A 17,983-nucleotide genomic window follows, 5' to 3' on the forward strand; every position below is an offset into this window, starting at 1 on the left:
AATTCAATTTAAAATTGATTTTCTGAATTCTATATTTCAGTATTCTGAAGTAAAAAACACGAATTTGTAAAAAAAAATTTTGTATTTCAGAAACAATTTTTTTCTTTTTTTAAATCAGCAGTGGGGACAAGTGAGGGAAAGACATATTGGTATATTTTAATTACCTAAAATAAATAAAAAATAAAAATTGATAATTTTATATTTTTATTCTCTAGTTAGATTATATATATATATATACACACACACTACTATATATATATATATATATATATATATATATATATATATATATATATATATATATATATATATATATATATATATATATATATATATATATATATATATATATATATATATATATATATATATATATATATATATATATATAATATATATATATATATATATATATATATATATATATATATATATATATATATATATATATAAATCCCTCAATGTTGAGCCACGGTAGCTCAGGGTTAGAGCGTTCGTAGGTGACCCATGTTTGAATTCCAGAGAGTACGAATTCTGTTCCTGGCTGCTCGCGCTGACTAAAATGCTGACGTGAAATATTCGCAGGTGAGTACGGAAAAAGGGTTAGAATCCTCTTGCCATCAACAGGGTGCGTAGCCAAATTATTCAACAAAAAATAAGCACCTTTTAAGCACTCAAAATTTTTTTTAATATTTTTAATTAAAATAATATTAAAGTATCATAACTAGACAGGATTGGAAATTTTTTGACAATTGACGGTTTTATCTTGTTTTAACAGTCATGTCAAAAAAAATTGTTAGTGAAAATTGTTAAAAATCATGAAATTTTGAATCATGTAAAACGTTTGGCGTTTTCATGCGCTACGACTGACAATGCGCCGAAACAGATTGGGGTTGAATTAATTATGAAAACGTTGAATAGAACATTGTGGCCTGTGTCGTGGCGAAAATCAACATAGTAAAGAAAAAATCTCATTTTGAAAAAGGGACAATTAGGCACTTTTTAAAAACATCCAATGAAAAAAGCACCTTTAAAGACTTTTAAAAAACGAAAATAAGCACCTTTAAGCACTTTTTAAAAACGCTACGCACCCCTGCATCAAGCTTATCATCTGAGGTATTCGTGGTTTTCCTCTCCATGTAACTTTAATGTGGGTTAGTTCGATCAAAAAATTCCCCACGAAGCTTAGTTTGTCTCAATGCTTGATACAAAAGTTCCCTGGTCTTCTGGGTTGGGTTCAAGTTTACAAGACTCTTGAGCTGAACATTGATAGTCGTAAGCTCAGAATTGGATGTTCAAAGCCGGGTCCTAGGAAGCATTTCTGAAAGCTTATTCAAGTTTCGTTTGAAAAATGAGAATGAGATGCTCAGCGTTTTTTTTCCCGCTAAAATATCGTACAACGATATTAAAACAGATAATATCGATCTCTGAACGGATGAACTGTTGAAAAAAAATATATCGAGTAAGCGTTTTATTTTATTTTTAATAATCTTATCTCAGAGCTCCGTAAAGAAGCAGGTGAGAAATGTTCCACGCTTTTAACCGTTGGTTATCGTTTGCAAAATGAATTGACTTTTGTTCTCGTTCTTCTCTTCAATAAAAAGTAAGTTTATTTTCAACAGCTGATTTGTTTTTAAATTATAATAGCCTATTTTAAATAGAAAGACTAATGCTTAGCTTTTGATATAATTATAATTTTTTTTCCATTTGTAATAAGATATAGACATTGGACAATATCGTTTTCGTTACTTTCTTTTTAACAAAAATTTCAAAGATTACCAATTACAAAAAAATTGCTCATGGCGTAGAAAAATTATAGCTGTTTATTTAACTCTACCAAAGAGTAAGAAAGAAATCATTTTTTAAATTTACATAAAAATTTAAAACCTTTCTGATAAAGGAAACTAACATAAAACAATATTATTTTTTAAACGGATCAAAATTGTTTGACAACATTCAAAGATTGTTTTCTTCTGTTACCTGAAAACAGGGATTCCGAGGTCCTTGAAAAATTTTAGTAGTGATTTTAATTTACCATTTTATTAAGCGGTTTAGAAGTCAGAATTTTTATGCATATATACTTTCTATGGAAAAATTTTTTAGTGGTGGTTATTTAAAAATTAAATTATCGATATTTGTTTAATTTTCGTGACTACATTTCAAAATTTACAAGACCCACGGAAGCCGTGCTGAATATCCTCAGAAAAAAAGCCTTATTCTTTTTAGAGCCAAATGACTCACGCTTATCAATTTTTTAATGAATAAGTTAAATTTTAAAATAAGTGAAAAACACGATAATGTAGAATAATTAAACGATGGAAAAAACTTAAAAAATCAATTAATTTACAGAACGTTTAAAACCTCTTAGAATCAAGGTCGGTAAGGTTTCGGTTACTATGGTAAAATACACGGAACAAAAGATGATTTTCAACGTCCTGCCCAAAAAACCCTTGTTGAAAATCGCTTTGTCAACTGTCCAAAACTATTCTTTTCATTGCTAGATGTAAAAAGTTTATTTTAAGCAATGCTGCAAGATTGAGACTTTAGCAGTAAAATGTAACACGTAGGACAAAATTATTAACACAAACTGTCTCGTAAATATTATTAGTATGAACTATCGCTAAAAGCGATCATTATAATATAGTTATAAACAACTGTTTGAAACGATCATAATAAATAACTTTCTAAATAGAAAACTGTTTTATCTGTCCAAAACTATGTAAACTGTCCAAAATTGCATATTGTCGAGTAGTTTTTGGGAAAAATACTAAGAGTTTAGAAAATCGCAAAAAACTATAACAGGTAAAAAATAAAATAGATTTTATAATTAATTTAGAATCTCATCTTTAAGGCACTTTTAAAGAATGAAAGTAATAGTTGCTTCTTTTGAATTTATTAAAAGCTATTTAGATATTATTTGAGTCATATGAGATTTTATTTAACTATTTATAATTATTATATATTTAAAATTTATGAATATGATTTTATGCAAATAGTGGGATATTAGTTGATATAGAACTAGCATTTAAAATTGTATATTAGTATACTGAAAAGTGCAAAAACTGAAAAGTAAATTATTTCATTAGAGCAGCGGTACACAATTTTTTCTTACTACGGAGCCTTAGAGGATCGAACTTCTTTTGGCGGAACCCCGATTTAATGAAATTTTTTTTCATCAGCAATTGAAAACATGTTAACCAAAGAAAAACTTCGAATCACTTAAAAAAAATATTTAATGCTAGGAATTATACAAATTTTTTCATGATTTTGTTATTTTTCATCACTTAAAATTAGATGTTATGCCAGATAGTTGATATGAAATTATGCTTTTTTGCGAATAATATGCTATTTTTATAACTGCTGTGAGTTTGCAACTGTTACTCACGACTGTTAGGTCAAGTTTAGCCTGTCTAAAGTCAAGCTGTTTACGTCAATATGGAGAATAGCCACAGTTTAGTGGTCTAGTTTTTTAATTTTTAAAAACTTACTCTAATGCTGCATTACCTGGGATCATAAAAAATTGCAAAACCTGAGAATAAGGCAGTGATTTTTATAATTTTGATCTAGATGGAAAAATGTCGCCAAATTGGCGATTTTTTAAAAAAAGGTTAATAATTTTTAAAATATTTAAGCTATTTTTCTGTTCTAAAGCCCTGATAATTCTTCAAGGCAAGATCATATCTATAGTAATTCAAGTTTAAGGCACTAAAAACTATGTTTTTTTTTATTTTCCTCAAAGACGCTCCGAAAAACAGTTTTAAATGAAGACGAAAAAGAATGGTACTCAGAAAATCAGAGAAACACATTTCTTTTTTAAATTGGTTATGTTAATTTTAAAAAAAAGTACTAGAGCAATGATTGTTTTATTAATTTTATTTATTTATTTATTTAAAAATCTTTTGCACTGAAATTTTGCTTGAATAATTTCGTAAAAATAGTCGAAACATGTAATAAATAATGATTGTATATAAATCTAGTTGAAGGATTCAAAAGCCATTACTTGTTTAAGAAAAAAATGTTCCAACTCTAGGAACCCAAGAGTTCTGCAGAACACCATTTGGGAATCGCTGCTTCAGAGCTTTTTTTAAGAGCAAGATTAAAATGTCTAAATTGTTGTCTACCAATATTTTATATCAGCACAATCTATATCTGTTTTTTATCCCCCAAGAAAAGTAAATAGTTATTTATAGTTCATAATTTAGAATTGAAAAAACTAATTTTACTCCTCACCAAAGTCAGCTATAAATGAGATGATTTTTCTACCGTTATTGCTTCCGCCTTAATTTCAGCCTTACGAAGGACCGTACAGCTAATAGTTTTTTTCATTCTCAAATTCTAATAATATTTTTTTGCCAAGAGTACCTTTGTTGCCAATTTTCTTATAAAGCTGGAAGTAAACTGACTCATTGCATTTTCTCAATCTTATGCCAATCCTAATTATTTCCATGATAAATATTTACACTGGTCATTATTTTCTCACTCCATTAACGCGTTCACTCCATGATCAATATTTACACGCTAGATTGTCTCTTCTTGGCAGCGCACGGGAGTAAAAACTGGTAAAAAAAAAAAAATTTCCTTTTTTAGTTTTCTTCCGGGAATAATAAAAATCCATAACTACCAATTGTTTTTAACGGATGCAATTTTTATATTGAATTGCTTCTTCGCTGTGATAAATTTCCTTACAGTGAATTGCTATTGTTGAGAATAAATTAACTCCTCCATACCTGCCAACTTTTAATTCCTTCAATTATGATTTTTCCCAGTGGTATTATAACGGAATTTCAATTTTAAGCAACGAAATACGTTGTAATAGAAAAAACTTGAGCTTAAATAGTTGAAAGAAACGCATAATAATATATATGCGTAAGTTTTTTAAAAATAGTGGTGATCAAAATCATTTAAAAATTAAGTTTATAAAAGAAAAAATAGTATATATTTACTACCACTTTAAATGTAAAAATAAAATTTTACACCAAATGCGTAAAAGTTGGCAGGTATGCTCCTCCCGAATATTATCTAATATTGAAATAGTTCTTCTACCAGTATTTTCTCTTTTTCCTTACCAATATTTTCCCGGCGTGAACGTGTTAACCTATATCAAAAATTCACTAAAAGTTGGACAATTTTTTAGTACAAAACAGTAAAAGCATGGAAATTATGGCTTCATGCTGAACAAGAAAAATCGACTAAATTTAGCGGCAACTTAACTGGTTTGACACCCTGAATTGTCAAACAATAACAACTCAACTAAACATGGTTACATAATTTGTTTTTTCTATCTTGTTAACTGAATAGCGAAATTAATACTTTTATTGGAATTAATATAGAATTTACTGAAAGTTAAATAGGTTCATACTCACAATATTTTTTATTGCAGAGAGTGAAAGAAGGATCAGAAACAAATCGGTCAAAAAAAATATTTAAGTACCACGATTTTTTAAGGGTAAATATTATTTTCATAGTCGAAACTACAAACCTTACCAGTTCTTTGAGAAAACCGTGTTGAAAGACACTGGTTTAAATTATTTAAATGTAATGATAGTCCGAATTATAATAAATCAAATTTATCAAAACAAGAATGAATACAAAATTTTTCCTACCCTACCTAATTAAATATAAAAATATTATCTTCCAGAAAAATCCGTAAAAGTTGGTAGGTATGGATGTTTGTTTAAAACTTAAGAGCTAGTTTAAATACCAGAGAAAAGTATTCATATTGTGTTTTCATACCTGCCAACTTTCACTCTTTCCGAGAACGGATTTTCAGAGTGGTTGTAAAACAAAAATAAACGAAAAACAATTTGACTCGAAAATATATTTATATTTTGATCTCGTTGAAAATCGCTTGAGGCCAAGTTTATTATATTTTTATATATTTATTGTAATTATTTATATGTAGTGGTGGTCAAACTCATAATTATCATTATAATTCAAAAAGTTAATTGGAATAACCCAACGCCTCCTATAACTGAAAGACTCCACACGGTTTTTTATATGTAGTCCGATCAGACCACTTTGAAGGATATCCACTTACCGAACGAGTCATTTAATACAGAATATAGTTGAAAAAAGAAAGTGGTAGCAAATATATGACTAAAAATTTATTTTATTTATGAATATTATTGGCTTGCCTTATTCACTTGTCGACCACTACAGATTCAATTCTCAAATATATAAGATAAATTTCTCTCAATTACTTTTATAAAAGATTTTGGGTACATGCGCACAACTAGTTCGCTTTTTAAGCAGTCTGCGTGGACTACTTATGAAAGACCGTGTGTAGGCTTCCTGATGTAGGAGGAGATGAATAACCTGAATAGTGCTACCACTTTAAATATGAAAATAAAAAGGAGTTAGCAGGTATGTGTTTCATACCTGCCAACTCTTCCGGATTTTCCGGAAGATTTTATTTTCATATTTAAAGTGTTAGCAATACTCGGGGTATTCCAATTAACTTTTTGAATTGTAATGGTAATTATAAATGAATTTGACCACCACTTCATATAAATAATTACAATAAATGTAGGAAAGCATAATAATCTTGGCGCAAGCGAATTTCAACGGGATCAAAATATAAATATATTTTTGAGTTAGACTGTTTTTCGTTTATTGCTATACAACCACTCTGAAAATCCATTCTCGGAAAGGGTGAAAGTTGGCAGGTATGGTGTTTTAAGTCTTTCGTATAAACAAATGAATGAGATCACTTATTTTGATTCGATATTAGCAGGGTTACCTAGGGCGACAAAAAATGCAAAAAGGGCTGATCAAAAAAAATTAAAATTTTCAACTTTTTATGGCAATTTTCAGTTTACTATAGAAAAAAACGTGAAAGTTTTTGTTTTAATATGAATAATTTGAAATGTAGGTCATAGTTATGATTGAAGAATTATAGAGATAATAAATGTATAAAAGTGAATTGAGTTTCTACCACTTCATTTATTTGTAGTCTTTATACTAACATTTTCGTGCCGAGGGCAATCAATAAATGCTAGCGTAAAACGTAATCAATCAAGGCAGAAAGATAAAATAGGTCACCAAACTAATTCTTTAGCATTCTTCGTGGATATAGTTTAATTTATTTAATTCATCACTATTAAATCTAAAATAAGAAAAATTATAGTTGCATTTTGAACTAACATTGATTAAGGTGAAACTCAAATTAGCAAAGTCCTCTTTTTAGCTACCGCTTTTTTTTCCAATTTTTATTCCGACTTTGTGAGAATACTTTTATGAATCACCCTTCCAGGAAAAGAATAATGGGTTAATAAGATGACATTTCATCTTTGGAAAGTTATCAACCAAACAACTATTTATCCTAACACCATACCCATACCCTCCAACTTAAGAGGATTTTGAAAATAACCATAGTAGAAATTTTTAAAGCAAATGGATCTCTCATAAAACTTTTATCAGAACTTAAAAATCTAGCCATATGGCCTGCACTTTTATAAGTAATAGTGGACAAGTTACGCTAAAATTAATTTTTTTAAAATATTAAGACATTAATTTTGCTACCGTCTGAAAAGAAGATTTCTGAAACTACGGAAATTCCGTAGCAGTTGGAGGGTATGCATACCTACGCACTTTTACGCTTGTCAAGAAAAATTAATATTAGGGCTGCTGGCTCTTCTTCAGAGGCATCAGATATGAATATGGTTAAATCATTTAAATGTTAGGAGAGTCAAAATGATTTTAAATTAAATTTAATCAAATGAAATTAAAGTGCGAAAACATAAATTCTTTAACTTCGTTATAAATAAAAAATAAAGTTCTCGTGGAAACCCGAAATACTTATTTAGTAAATTCCAGCCAACAAATTTAACCCTTTCGCGCCGACTGTAAAAATACGTGTCAGCAAAAAACCGTATCAATCAGGGTAAGAAAATAAAACTGGTAATCAAAGTATTTCTTTAGCAGTTTATTTGTGGGCGGAGTTATAATTCTTCGATTTATTTAATTCACCATTACTTTGTTCGAAATAAAACTATTTAGTTATACTTTGAATAAACATTGATTATATATATGATCAAACTAACAATAATTAAAATAAAAGCAAAGTAAGTCTGTCAAATTAGTAACGACTACATTTAAGTTACCGTTTTTTATTTAATTGCAACTTGATTCTGATTTTGTACGAATGCTTTTCTGAATCACCCGTCCCCAAGGGGTTAAGTCGGCTAATTTTAATTTCTGTTTTCACAGAGGTTACAAATTTACCGAAGAATCTGGAAAATTTAAAGTAAATACTTGTTTATAGAAAGTGGTAGATTAAAAGAGTCAATAACAATGTTATATGCAGATACTGATACTACAATAGAAGTAGAACTAATTACAATGAAAAAAAAAAAAGTTTATTAGACAAATTTTTGATAATTCTCTCATTATTTTATTTCCGCATTTTCATCACACATTGCAGATACGTTTCATGAAATCAAATATTTTATTTGTACATGCTCCGGACACGATAAAATATTTCAAAAAACGGTAAGGTACTACAAACTAAAATTTGCAGATTTTCGGTTAATTTTGCCAAATTTTTAAAAGATTTAACCCGACGTAACTTTATAAGTCTTTGAATTAGTTAGAAGTAGTGATGAGTGAAAAACCCTATAAATAGAATTTGCTAAACCAAGAATCATACATTAAGAAACTACCACAAGAAAATATTTATCCGCGGTCCAGAGCAAGTTGGCATCTCTGCGTTTAACACGTTGAGCGCAGTGTCAGCCACCGGTGGCTGACACTGAAATTACATTTAAGCTGCGTCTGCAACAGCTTGCTGACACTGACCTTTCACATAGGCAGCGAAAAACAGCTGGCTGACAGCGTATAACATGATATAGAACACTGATTCTCAACGGGGGCGGTGAACATATGCTGGGGGGCGGTGAACATATGCTGAGGGGCGGTAGGTACGTTTTGGGCAGTAGGGGGGCGATGAGCATTCAAATTCATTTTTAAAACTTCTAAATAAAATTATTAAATTAACATTAATTTAATAAATAAAGTAAATCAAAAATTAATATTAATGAAAAATAATTAAATTAATATAATAAATTAAAATTATCCGATACACAATTTGTACCAGCAGTAAAACGAACTTATGTGACAACTATTCTCCAATCCGAACTATCGCAGGGCATGAGTGAGTTGTTTTTGCCTCTAACTTATTCAAGCCATTTGGCGAAAATTGAAGTGCATGCGCTTTCAGTATGAATGTTTGATTTGATCCGTGTTTCTTATGATGGTTTTTGTTCGCCCCTTTTCAGTTTTTTCCCCAGTTTTGATTCAATTTCATTGATTATTTGACCAGGTAATTGCGCGAATTTGTTCTTCAGCGTAAATTACCTATTGATTTTAAGATATAGTTTATTTTCTTTCCTCGTTTGTATTTTGCTGCTGCCTACAATGTCGGTTAATAAAAAAAGTGTCGTCAATACAGTGCCACGTACTTGAAGTTCGGATTCGGAACGATACAGTGTTGCACCGGATTGATGAGATGGCTGAAGACATTGAAGTATACTTATGCAAACTTTTGATGTCCAATGTATTTCCCTTCAAGTTAATGAGTCAACCTTGCCAAGTAATGAGGCTTTACTGTTGGCGTACTTCCGATTTATGAATGAATGAAAAATTATTCAAGAGATGCTTTTTGCAAAAAACCTGATTGAAGATACCGAAGGTAAATCTATTTTTAGTACTGTCAAAGATTATTTTATAGAGAAAAACATCTCTCCTTCGAATATTGTGTCTGTTGCCACTTGATGGAGCTACTGCAATGGTTGGTTGACATTGTAGGTTTAACCCCATTTTGAAGAGGGGGGTACCCCTCCCAAGACAAAGATACCTAGAAAACTCCTCCCATAATTGATGGCCAAGTACCAGATATTTTAGCTGTCCACTGCGTGATTCACAGACAGCATTTAGTTGGAAAAAATCCCAGAGACCATTTGCATCAGTCATTGCAATACGTCGATCTCTGCTGTGATGAAAATTCACAGTAATACTCTCAACGATTGGTTATTCAGAGAGCCGTGCAAGAAAAACGATGAAAAATTCAATCGCTTGCTACTACACACTGAGATTCGCAAGCTTTCCAAAAACGCCTGTCTCAATAGGTTTTGGAATATTTTCGACTCTGTGCTTGAGTTCCTTGAATACGATTCGGATTTACTTGTAAAATTTAATTTACAATATACAGTTAGCTACGATTTACAGTTGGTGTTAATTTACAATTTCAAGGCGACGAGCTCAATTTGCTCACTACAAAATCAGCTATTTCTGCCTTTCTAAGAAAACACATTTTGTGGAAGCAGAATTCTGGTAGGAATAAGTTTAGCCAATTTCCAATCTTATCGGTATAAAGAATGGTTAAATTCTCACTGATGATACACAAGAAAGTTGTAATAACCTTGAGTCTTTGTACATTGAGTTTTCTGACATTTTAAAGGTGTTCTGTCCCTGGAAGTCTCTTAATGGGTTACGAACCCTTTTGTGAATATTGAAACAACAGAGGTTCAGATTCAGAACGAATTGGTAGAACTTTCAACTAATGAAGCTTTGAAATAGTAATCGTCTTACAGAATTTTGGCTTCAAGGTAGCATTTAATAGCCTTCCCTTCCTTCTACCTTGTGGAATGAAGATTCAGTGATGTGACGTATCTAGTCACAAACAGTTGACTCAAAATTGCGTAAAGAGGGGACTTGCGTCTTCATCTCATTGAAAATATTGAACCGAACGTTAAGTAACTGGCCCTGAATCAAGCACAATCATCTCACTGACATAGTTACTTGATTGCTTCGTTGATACTACTTTTTAGAATAAGTTTTTTAACTATCTTATTAAGAATAAATGACTCTTTTTAAGCATATGTGTCTCAGGTGTATTTTTTTCATTACTGTAATTATTTGATTATAACAAATAGATTGCAATTACTTGCCTTAAAAATGATGTCTCTTTTAATTCAGCACACATCCCTCCCTCCCCATGCTCTAAAGAACTGGATTTTAACAAAGGGGGGGGGCGTTGAGATTTTTTCTGGCTCTTAGGGGGACGGCAATGTAAAAAAGGTTAAAAATCTATGATATAGAACTATAAAATTTACACTCTTTTATGGAAATGCAGAAAATTTATACACAATTTACTTAATTATTGTGATTCTTGGTTTAATAAATTCAATTTAGTACATTTTTATCCACCACTATTTCTAAAATTCGTAGGCTTATATAATTCACCACCTGTGTCACTTATGTCATGATAAACCTTCAACAAAAAAAATAGAAAAATCCGTCTAATATTTGCAAATTTAGATTGTAGTTATTTACCGTGGCCAGATGGGCAAGCCATGTAAATTTAGCGTGGCGTTCAACGTGTTAATCAGATGACATTTCATCTTCAGAAAGTTAGTTATCAACCAAACAACTATTTATCCTAAGACCATACCTACACACTTTTACGCTTGTTAAGAAAAATTTATTGAGGGTAAAGGATTACCATGTTTCATTGAAATTTAGATAACACTTGAACCTGCTGGGGCTCTTCTTCAGAGCCAGCAGACATGAATATTGTTAAGTCATTTAAATGTTAGGGGAGTTTATATGTTTAAAATAAATTTATTCAAATGAAATTAAAGTGTGAAAACGTAAATTCTTTAACCTTGATATAAATAAAAAATAAAGTTCTCGTGTAAATCCGGAATAGTGGTACCACAATTTGAGAAATAAACGCGTTATGTAGTAAATTCCTGCCAACAACATTAAGTCGGCTAAAGTAAATTTTTTAACTTTATATTGCTCTTAACTTACCCAAAAATCTGGAAAATATAATGTAAATACTTGTTTATAAAAAGTGGTAAATTAAAAGAGTCTAATAACAATGTTATATTCAGATACTGATACTGCAATAGAAGTAGAACTAATTACAATGAAAAAAAAAGTTTATTAGGCAAATTTTTGATAATTCTCCCATTATTTTATTTCCGTTTTTTCATTACACATTGCAGATATATTTCATCAAAACTACTTTTTTATTTGTACATGCTCCGGACACGATAAAATATTTTAAAAAGCGGTAAGGTACTACAAACTAAAATTTGCAGATTTTCGGTTAATTTTGCCAATTTTTGAAAAGATTTAGCCACATAAGTCTTTGAATTATTTAGAAGTAGTGTAGTAAAAAACCCCATAAATAGAATTTGCTAAACCAAGAATCATACTTAAGAAACTACCACACGAAAATATTTATCCGCTGTCCAGAGCAAGTGGGCATCGCTGCGTTTAACATGTTGAGCACCGCGTCAGCCATCGGTGGCTGACACTGAAATTACATTTAGTCTGCGTTAACCACCGGTGGCTGACACTGACCTTTCACATAGGTCGCGAAAAACGGCTGGCTGACAGCGTATAACATGATATAGAACTATAAAAATTACACTCTTTAATGGAAATGCAGAAAATTTAATTATTATCTTCACTTATAAAATTTAATTATTATCTGCATTGATAAAATTTAATTATTATCTGCATCCAAGAATCACAATTTACTTAATTATTGTGATTCTTGGTTTAATAAATTCAATTTAGTACATTTTTATCCACCACTATTTCTAAAATTCGTAGGCTTATATAATTCACCACCTGTGTCACTTATGTCATGATAAACCTTCAAAAAAAAAAATAGAAAAATCCGTCTAATATTTGCAAATTTAGATTGTAGTTATTTACCGTGGCCAGATGGGCAAGCCATGTAAATTAAGCATGGCGTTCAACGTGTTAATCAGATGACATTTCATCTTTAGAAAGTTAGTTATCAACCAAACAACTATTTATCCTAAGACCATACCTACACACTTTTACGCTTGTCGAAAAATTTATTGAGGGTAAGGGATTACAATGTTTCATTGAAATTTAGATAACACTTGAACCTGCTGGCTCTTCTTCAGAGCCAGCAGACATGAATATTGTTAAGTCATTTAAATGTTAGGGGAGTTTATATGTTTAAAATAATTTTTTTCAAATGAAATTAAAGTGTGAAAACGTAAATTCTTTAACCTTGATATAAATAAAAAATAAAGTTCTCGTGTAAATCCGGAATGGTGGTACCACAATTTGAGAAATAACCGCGTTATGTAGTAAATTCCTGCCAACAACATTAAGTCGGCTAAAGTAAATTTTTTAACTTTATATTGCTCTTAACTTACCCAAAAATCTGGAAAATATAATGTAAATACTTGTTTATAAAAAGTGGTAAATTAAAAGAGTCTAATAACAATGTTATATGCAGATACTGATACTGCAATAGAAGTAGAACTAATTACAATGAAAAAAAAAGTTTATTAGACAAATTTTTGATAATTCTCTCATTATTTTATTTCCGTTTTTTCATTACACATTGCAGATACATTTCATCAAAACTACTTTTTTATTTGCACATGCTCCGGACACGATAAAATATTTTAAAAAGCGGTAAGGTACTACAAACTAAAATTTGCAGATTTTCGGTTAATTTTGCCAATTTTTGAAAAGATTTAGCCACATAAGTCTTTGAATTATTTAGAAGTAGTGTAGTAAAAAACCCCATATATAGAATTTGCTAAACCAAGAATCATACATTAAGAAACTACCACACGAAAATATTTATCCGCTGTCCAGAGCAAGTGGGCATCGCTGCGTTTAACATGTTGAGCACCGCGTCAGCCATCGGTGGCTGACACTGAAATTACATTTAGACCGCGTCAGCCACCGGTGACTGACACTGAAATTCCATTTAGTCTGCGTTAACCACCGGTGTCTGACACTGACCTTTCACATAGGTCGCGAAAAACGGCTGGCTGACAGCGTATAACATGATATAGAACTATAAAATTTACACTCTTTAATGGAAATGCAGAAAATTTAAATATTATCTTCACTTATAAAATTTAATTATTATCTGCATTGATAAAATTTAATTATTATCTGCATCCAAGAATCACAATTTACTTAATTATTGTGATTCTTGGTTTAATAAATTCAATTTAGTACATTTTTATCCACCACTATTTCTAAAATTCGTAGGCTTATATAATTCACCACCTGTGTCACTTATGTCATGATAAACCTTCAAAAAAAAAAAAATAGAAAAATCCGTCTAATATTTGCAAATTTAGATTGTAGTTATTTACCGTGGCCAGATGGGCAAGCCATGTAAATTAAGCATGGCGTTCAACGTGTTAATCAGATGACATTTCATCTTTAGAAAGTTAGTTATCAACCAAACAACTATTTATCCTAAGACCATACCTACACACTTTTACGCTTGTCAAGAAAAATTTATTGAGGGTAAGGGATTACAATGTTTCATTGAAATTTAGATAACACTTGAACCTGCTGGCTCTTCTTCAGAGCCAGCAGACATGAATATTGTTAAGTCATTTAAATGTTAGGGGAGTTTATATGTTTAAAATAAATTTATTCAAATGAAATTAAAGTGTGAAAACGTAAATTCTTTAACCTTGATATAAATAAAAAATAAAGTTCTCGTGTAAATCCGGAATGGTGGTACCACAATTTGAGAAATAACCGCGTTATGTAGTAAATTCCTGCCAACAACATTAAGTCGGCTAAAGTAAATTTTTTAACTTTATATTGCTCTTAACTTACCCAAAAATCTGGAAAATATAATGTAAATACTTGTTTATAAAAAGTGGTAAATTAAAAGAGTCTAATAACAATGTTATATGCAGATACTGATACTGCAATAGAAGTAGAACTAATTACAATGAAAAAAAAAGTTTATTAGACAAATTTTTGATAATTCTCTCATTATTTTATTTCCGTTTTTTCATTACACATTGCAGATACATTTCATCAAAACTACTTTTTTATTTGCACATGCTCCGGACACGATAAAATATTTTAAAAAGCGGTAAGGTACTACAAACTAAAATTTGCAGATTTTCGGTTAATTTTGCCAATTTTTGAAAAGATTTAGCCACATAAGTCTTTGAATTATTTAGAAGTAGTGTAGTAAAAAACCCCATATATAGAATTTGCTAAACCAAGAATCATACATTAAGAAACTACCACACGAAAATATTTATCCGCTGTCCAGAGCAAGTGGGCATCGCTGCGTTTAACATGTTGAGCACCGCGTCAGCCATCGGTGGCTGACACTGAAATTACATTTAGACCGCGTCAGCCACCGGTGACTGACACTGAAATTCCATTTAGTCTGCGTTAACCACCGGTGGCTGACACTGACCTTTCACATAGGTCGCGAAAAACGGCTGGCTGACAGCGTATAACATGATATAGAACTATAAAATTTACACTCTTTAATGGAAATGCAGAAAATTTAATTATTATCTTCACTTATAAAATTTAATTATTATCTGCATTGATAAAAATTAATTAATTTCTGCATCCAAGAATCACAATTTACTTAATTATTGTGATTCTTGGTTTAATAAATTCAATTTAGTACATTTTTATCCACCATTATTTCTAAAATTCGTAAGCTTATATAATTCACCACCTGTGTCACTTATGTCATGATAAACCTTCAAAAAAAAAAAAAAGAAAAATCCGTCTAATATTTGCAAATTTAGATTGTAGTTATTTACCGTGGCCAGATGGGCAAGCCATGTAAATTTAGCGTGGCGTTCAACGTGTTAATCAGATGACATTTCATCTTTAGAAAGTTAGTTATCAACCAAACAACTATTTATCCTAAGACCATACCTACATACTTTTACGCTTGTCAAGAAAAATTTATTGAGGGTAAAGGATTACAATGTTTCATTGAAATTTAGATAACACTTGAACCTGCTGGCTCTTCTTCAGAGCCAGCAGACATGAATATTGTTAAGTCATTTAAATGTTAGGGGAGTTTATATGTTTAAAATAAATTTATTCAAATGAAATTAAAGTGTGAAAACGTAAATTCTTTAACCTTGATATAAATAAAAAATAAAGTTCTCGTGTAAATCCGGAATGATGGTACCACAATTTGAGAAATAACTGCGTTATGTAGTAAATTCCTGCCAACAACATTAAGTCGGCTAAAGTAAAGTTTTTAACTTTATATTGCTCTTAACTTACCCAAAAATCTGGAAAATATAATGTAAATACTTGTTTATAAAAAGTGGTAAATTAAAAGAGTCTAATAACAATGTTATATGCAGATACTGATACTGCAATAGAAGTAGAACTAATTACAATGAAAAAAAAAGTTTATTAGGCAAATTTTTGATAATTCTCTCATTATTTTATTTCCGTTTTTTCATTACACATTGCAGATACATTTCATCAAAACTACTTTTTTATTTGTACATGCTCCGGACACGATAAAATATTTTAAAAAGCGGTAAGATACTACAAACTAAAATTTGCAGATTTTCGGTTAATTTTGCCAATTTTTGAAAAGATTTAGCCACATAAGTCTTTGAATTATTTAGAAGTAGTGTAGTAAAAAACCCCATATATAGAATTTGCTAAACCAAGAATCATACATTAAGAAACTACCACACGAAAATATTTATCCGCTGTCCAGAGCAAGTGGGCATCGCTGCGTTTAACATGTTGAGCACCGCGTCAGCCATCGGTGGCTGACACTGAAATTACATTTAGTCTGCGTTAACCACCGGTGACTGACACTGACCTTTCATATAGGTCGCGAAAAACGGCTGGCTGACAGCGTATAACATGATATAGAACTATAAAATTTACACTCTTTAATGGAAATGCAGAAAATTTAATTATTATCTTCACTTATAAAATTTAATTATTATCTGCATTGATAAAATTTAATTATTATCTGCATCCAAGAATCACAATTTACTTAATTATTGTGATTCTTGGTTTAATAAATTCAATTTAGTACATTTTTATCCACCACTATTTCTAAAATTCGTAGGCTTATATAATTCACCACCTGTGTCACTTATGTCATGATAAACCTTCAAAAAAAAAAAAAAAATAGAAAAATGCGTCTAATATTTGCAAATTTAGATTGTAGTTATTTACCGTGGCCAGATGGGCAAGCCATGTAAATTAAGCATGGCGTTCAACGTGTTAATCAGATGACATTTCATCTTTAGAAAGTTAGTTATCAACCAAACAACTATTTATCCTAAGACCATACCTGCACACTTTTACGCTTGTCAAGAAAAATTTATTGAGGGTAAGGGATTACAATGTTTCATTGAAATTTAGATAACACTTGAACATGCTGGCTCTTCTTCAGAGCCAGCAGACATGAATATTGTTAAGTCATTTAAATGTTAGGGGAGTTTATATGTTTAAAATAAATTTATTCAAATGAAATTAAAGTGTGAAAACGTAAATTCTTTAACCTTGATATAAATAAAAAATAAAGTTCTCGTGTAAATCCGGAATGGTGGTACCACAATTTGAGAAATAACCGCGTTATGTAGTAAATTCCTGCCAACAACATTAAGTCGGCTAAAGTAAATTTTTTAACTTTATATTGCTCTTAACTTACCCAAAAATCTGGAAAATATAATGTAAATACTTGTTTATAAAAAGTGGTAAATTAAAAGAGTCTAATAACAATGTTATATGCAGATACTGATACTGCAATAGAAGTAGAACTAATTACAATGAAAAAAAAAGTTTATTAGACAAATTTTTGATAATTCTCTCATTATTTTATTTCCGTTTTTTCATTACACATTGCAGATACATTTCATCAAAACTACTTTTTTATTTGCACATGCTCCGGACACGATAAAATATTTTAAAAAGCGGTAAGGTACTACAAACTAAAATTTGCAGATTTTCGGTTAATTTTGCCAATTTTTTAAAAGATTTAGACACATAAGTCTTTGAATTATTTAGAAGTAGTGTAGTAAAAAACCCCATAAATAGAATTTGCTAAACCAAGAATCATACATTAAGAAACTACCACACGAAAATATTTATCCGCTGTCCAGAGCAAGTGGGCATCGCTGCGTTTAACATGTTGAGCACCGCGTCA

At 30.4% G+C, this 17,983-nt stretch overlaps 1 protein-coding gene across 1 annotated transcript in view; it reads left to right on the forward strand.

The window, feature by feature from the left end:
- Positions 1–1,505: 1,505 nt before the first annotated feature.
- LOC107446510 (multiple coagulation factor deficiency protein 2 homolog) overlaps positions 1,506–17,983 on the forward strand; it is a 39,947-nt gene continuing 23,469 nt past the window's right edge. The window contains exon 1 of the mRNA XM_071185177.2: positions 1,506–1,603. The gene's annotated coding sequence lies outside the window, so the exon portion shown is untranslated. The remainder of the gene's footprint in view (positions 1,604–17,983) is intronic.

This window comes from Parasteatoda tepidariorum, chromosome 5, assembly GCF_982258835.1.
Source record: "Parasteatoda tepidariorum strain Cologne lab strain chromosome 5, Ptep-v5.0, whole genome shotgun sequence".
Lineage (NCBI taxonomy): Eukaryota > Metazoa > Arthropoda > Arachnida > Araneae > Theridiidae > Parasteatoda > Parasteatoda tepidariorum.